At 40.9% G+C, this 5,850-nt stretch overlaps 1 pseudogene; it reads right to left on the bottom strand.

The window, feature by feature from the left end:
* Positions 1 to 703: 703 nt before the first annotated feature.
* Positions 704 to 2,085, bottom strand: LOC148190487 (uncharacterized; annotated as a pseudogene).
* Positions 2,086 to 5,850: the final 3,765 nt, after the last annotated feature.

Genomic DNA, 5,850 nt, shown 5'->3' with positions numbered 1-5,850 from the left:
GAAGCCAATTGAATCCAAAAACAAAGAGAAAGCAGCTCTAAGACTATCATAATTAATATCCATGTGAATGTTAAAATCTCCTTCGATAATTACCAATTTAAGCACTAAACTTGATATAAGCTCAGAGAATTCACATAGGAATTCAGAGTAGTGGCGGGGGATGTGATACACTATAACAAATAGAATGGACTGTAGAGTTTTCCAGGATGGGTGAGAAAGACTAAGAAAAAGGCTCTCAAATGAACTATAATTTAGCTCAGCTTTAGGGTAAATTGCAAAGCGACACCCCCTGCTTGACCAGTGTCTTGAGCAACGTGACTATTTATATGACCAAGAGGAGTGGATTCATTCAGGCTAACGTACTCATCAGGACATAGCCAGGTCTTTGTGAGGCAAAATAAGTCAGTATGGTTATCCTATATTAAATCAGTTACTAAAAGACGTTTGGTTGATAGGGATCTAATGTTCAAAAGTCCGCAATTAATTCTCCTGTTATGATGCTCTTTGACAGAAGTTATTATTTTTTATTTTTATTTTTAGATTTTCTTATACAATTCCCCTTTTGTTTATTTTAGATTTAAACAAATGAAGTGGTCAGGGGACAGACACCATTTTTATAACATTATGGGTGTGTGTGTGTGCTAGAGGAAGCTCAGAGAAGTGTGTAAGACTGCGACTCTGCCCCTGGTCCCAAATCTGGATGTCATGGCTTTGGGCCTCTCATAAACAGGGCCAGAATCCTAGAGAGGAGAGTGGCTCCATCCAAATAGGGATGGATGCCATCCCTCCAGATAAGACCAGGTTTTCCCCAAAAAGAGTGCCAATTATTTACGAAGCCCACATCATTTGCTGGACACCACCTTGACAACCAGCGGTTGAATGATGACATGCGGCTAAACATGTCATCACTGGTCACATTGGGGAGAGGTCCAGAGAAGATTATGGTGTCCGACATCGTCTTTGCGTACTCACACACGACTCTATGTTAATTTTAGTGACCTCCAATTGGCATAACCAAGTGTCATTGCCGCTGACGTGAATAACAATATTACTGAATTTATGCTTAGCCTTATCCAGCAGCTTTAAATTTGACTCAACGTTGCCCGCTCTGGCCCCAGAGATACATTTGACTTTGGCTGCTGGTGTCACTAACTTCACGTTTCACAAAATAGAGCTACCAATGACCAGGGTTGTGTCCTCAGCAGGTGTGTCGCTGAGTGGCGAGTACTTATTTGAAACATGAAGGGGGGGTGGGTGGTGTACAGTGGGCTTAGGCCTGCCACTGTGCTTTGCTTGGACAATCACCCAGCCTCCCGGTTGCACGGGGGTTGCCGGGGGATGGCTAACAGAGGCTACGCTATGTCGGCCCACTTCGGCTACAGGGGGCTTGCTAACTACCTCAGCTACAGAGGGATTTTCCATGGTGCAGAGCTGCGCTTCCAGGTCACTAAGCCTCGCCTTCAAAGCAGCAAATAAACTACACTGATTACAAGTGCCAGTATTGCTAAAGGAGGCAGAGGAGTAACTTAACTGGCACACCGAGCAGGCAAGAGCAGCAGAGCTAGAGCTAAAGTAGCTAATGAGCTAACATTGAGTGAGCGGCTGTGTGATTAAACAGGAAAAACCGCTGAGAGGAGAAGACAGCGGTTAGTGTTTGTGTAAAACTTAGATAAGTTTCAGTCACAGACAAGTAGAAAGCAGCCGAAATAAGGAGCAAATTAAAAAATAAACTGGGAATTGCTCGTAGGAGTAGTGCAGAAAAGTTACCAGACACAGACAAAAATGCACCGAAAGTGAGGTAACGTCCGTCCTGGAAGAGGGATCCCTCATCATCCTCTGCCGCTCTTCCTGAGGTTTCTTCCTTTTTTTTTGTTCCCTGTTACAGAGGTTCTTTTTTTCGTGAGTTTTTCCTTGGGTGATGTGAGGGTCTAAGGGCAGAGGGATGTCGTACACTGTAAACCCCTCTGAGGAAAACCATGTTTTGTGTAATGGGCGCTATAAATGAAATTGACTTGACTTGACTTGACTTACCCGCAGTACATCAGTACGCCCACAGTACGTCAGTACATCTGCTCCCTGCACCATGTCTGACAGGCAGGTAGGAGGCTCAGTTATCAGAGAGAGTAGCTCGCCTGTATATAACCGGTCTGAACTTTTTTGTGACAGCTACAAGTTTTAGCACAGTCAGTTTAATCAGTGACTCTGTGAGAGGACCTGAGTTTCAACCTCCAGACTAATATTTTGCAGATTTAGAAAAAAATCACTCTGAAATAAAGCTCCTTAATAGTGATCAGAGGTCAGAGTTCACAGTGAATCCCAGTTGTCTGAAATTAGTTATTTGTGATGTTAAAATATTTGAGGCCATAAATAGAGAGCTGTTGAGCTTATAAATGATGATCAGTGAGTGGTTCTTGTAAATCATCCTTTAAACCTGTGAAAACTGCAGAAGAAATGCAGATTTCTAAATGTGTAGAAAGGATTTATAGTTGTGTACATATATATATATATATATATATATATATATTAAAAACTATGTTTAAATGAAATTTTTAGACAACCTGTCACATTGATTATAATTTCTGGGACCTGTATTGGCCTGACTGGATAAGTTTAAATTGAGAAAAAAAACCCCACCTTGAGTAAAAGTTGATTAAAACGTCATGAGTTTTCATTGACTAAAACTAGACTAAAACTATGAAGAATAAACATGTCTAAAATGTTTCTAAAACTAATACACATTTTTGTCACAAGACTAAAACTAAAACTAAATCTAAAATAATTGCCAAAATTAACACTGGTGCAGTGCATTCTGGTAGTTGTAGGTTTTCAACCTCTTAGCAAAGGCAAATGCCACCGCCCGTTGTCTGTTTTCTCTGGTCATGTAGCACTTATTTTAAAATAATTTTTGAATAGACAGCTCAGTTTTATAGCAATACCATCTTTCCAGCTGTGAAATACTTCTTTAAAACATCAGAGATCTTTTACTTTCAGTATCTATGCTTGCATTTTAAAAACTTCTTAAAATTTTTTCCTATTTGAACATACTGACAATACTGTTTGAGTTAGAATATGGTTTGCAGTTGGGACAAATTTAACCTTATGTAACCCTTGCTTAAACCTTTAAATGATCTCTAATATTGACACAGTGTGGTCGATGATTAACCTTCGAATATGATGTTTGAGTTTATTGAACTACTTCAACTATTCAACATTCAGGGGAAAAACAATACTTTTAGATAATGTTCTACTAATTCCTGGACCAAAACCAAGCTTGGAAAAGGAAACTTTCATTTTTGTGAGGATACTATCATGAGACACATTAAGTGCATTAGATAAATAAAGTAAGCCAGACTTGGTCAAATTAGTGTCACTGAGACTAACGATCTCAAGAGTTTGCCAAGAAAAGCAGTCCAAAGTCTGAGGAATCTACAGAGTTTAAATGTTGAAACAGCAGCTGCAGTCTGCGAGCAGAAATCACACTTCAGTTGTCAACTGTGGATTAATCTTATCTCTGTGAAGCACAGGCAGAATTCTAACTCTGCTTTAGGATCTTTTCATATTCAGTTAAAGATCAACATGGGAGCTCTTTCACATCTGAATAACGCTGTTTGTATGAAAAAAACATCAGAGGAAGGAGAGAGAAAAGAAGCAGGTTTGTGTCATCAGTCTGGACCTTTGGGGGACAGTTAGAAAAGTTTCTGAAACTGTAGATGGTCATTTTTCTAAACAGGTGTGAGAGTAAGTAAACAAGAGCAGACAGAGAGGCCTCAGATATAAAACAGTGAATAATGAAACCTATGAGACCACACAAGTACAAACTGATTTAGCATTGCACTCCTATAACATTTTTATTCTATTTAAGCTATTATTTTTCCTTGTCAAAACCTGGTGCCCGCAATGCAAGCTGACTACTGGCACTTTGGTCCAACACATTCTCATCCCAAGTCATCACATATTGCCACTTTGCAGTGGACTTCCACATCTACATAATACGCTCTAGGTATCCTTCTGCGTCTGCTGTTGTTTTCCCTGGATGCCGCTACAGTGATGTCAACACAAGCTCATGGTGGGATGATGCAACACATGGTTATGTTAAGACAACAACAGCACATGGCAACCAATGCTAGAATGTCAACAAAAGCACACTGATGGTTAGGATAAGGCAAAGGAGGCATTTGGTAAGGTGTAAAAAGTAAACATCAAATTCACAGGGGAAGCGAACATCCGACTCCCAAATGAAAGTCCTGGTTTGTTGGATTAATCCACTGTCCCTCCCATCCTCCCTATATGTACCCTTGTGCTCCTCATATTATGTCAGTACTGATAGCGTTTTAACCTGATGCCATTCTTTGGCGTTTCATGTGGATACAACAGGTTCAGCCCGGCTGGGTTTTCAATATCAGGCATATCAGGCTGCCACAGCAGGTGCCATCCATCACCCATGACAGGTTCTGTCCAGCCACATTCAAAACTGAGCCATCCAGGTGCGCATCATGAGGATGTGAAAGGAGGCTTTTGGCATCAGGATTATACGCCGAAAGCACTGTCAAAGTGTCAGTATTTGGCAACTTCAGGTTGACAATGGGCTGTTTGGTCAGGGATTGGGATGTGGCCGGTAGCGGCTGGTGAAGCCTGAAGCCTCTAGCCTGCAGCGGAGATGAGCAGCGGGCTCTAAAGGTCAGATGAACTCACTTCTTCAGTAGTGACTACACTTCCTGAGAGTGCTCCGAAAGAACTGCCTGAAGGAGCAGCTGCAAGTGTCTTTCTACTGCTCCACCATCGAGAGTGTGCTGACATGCTGCATGTCTGTGTGGTATGCTAGCTGTTCAGCTGCTGACAAAAAAAGCTCTGCAGAGAGTGATAAAAATGGCAGAAAAGATCATTGGCTGCTCTAGAGGCCATTGCCACCTCCCATTGCCTCTGCAGAGCTAATAAAATCACCAGAGACTCCTCCCACCCTGGTCACAAACTGTGCACTCCCCTACCCTCTGGTAAGAGATACAGGAGTCTGAAATCACACACAAACAGACTTAAAAACAGTTTCTAATTTTGTTTAATTTTGTTGTAATTCCGTTATTTTTGTTTAATTTCGTTGTATACTCAATAACAATAAAGACATTCTATTCTATTCTGTTCTTATACCGCTTTTCCACTGAAATTGTACCTGCACATGAGTTTTTTTAAACACGGGAACACCTGCTTGAAATAGACTATAAACTCTTTCCACATGCCTATCTGTTTTTTGTTGCTTTTTTCTGGTGTGTCATGTTCAGTGTCACAGACAGGCTGGAAAACAGGTCAGTAAACAGTAGAAGGCAGCATGGATGGAGATCAGTAAAAAATGTTAGTGATTTCCTCTTTTTTTATATCTCTTACTTATTAATTCTCTCTCTAAAACCCAGACTTATATGCAACAATGCTCTAGTGCTGCCTGAATGGAGATGGACAGTATTTTTTGTTGACGCTTCATTGCATTTCACCGGTAAAGGGCTAAAATGAACTTCACCCGGTTGTTTTGTTTCCATCACTGCTGATTGGAGCTGGAGCCAATAAATACCCCTAACTACTGCAGAGTGATTTGATGTGGGTGTGAATGCCTATTATACCTTTCCCATTACGCACAAAAGCCAGATGGTAGTGGGTTCAAGATCTTTTTAAATTTTCTAACCTGTAGTCCTCAGCCCCAACTGATGCTGACTCAAGTGACATCACTTGACTACATTTATCAGACTTCACACAATTCCCTCTGGAGACTCTAAAATATTATACTACTAATAAAACCTTTGTAACAGTACTCCCCATGGCCCTCTGTCCACCTCTTCTCTGTTTTTGAATGTGCAACAGTTTTGG

This window comes from Plectropomus leopardus, chromosome 1 (assembly GCF_026936395.1).
Source record: "Plectropomus leopardus strain MGB_pleo_1.0 chromosome 1, ASM2693639v1, whole genome shotgun sequence".
In the NCBI taxonomy this organism is placed as follows: domain Eukaryota; kingdom Metazoa; phylum Chordata; class Actinopteri; order Perciformes; family Serranidae; genus Plectropomus; species Plectropomus leopardus.
This window is presented reverse-complemented; position numbering and strand designations above follow the sequence as displayed.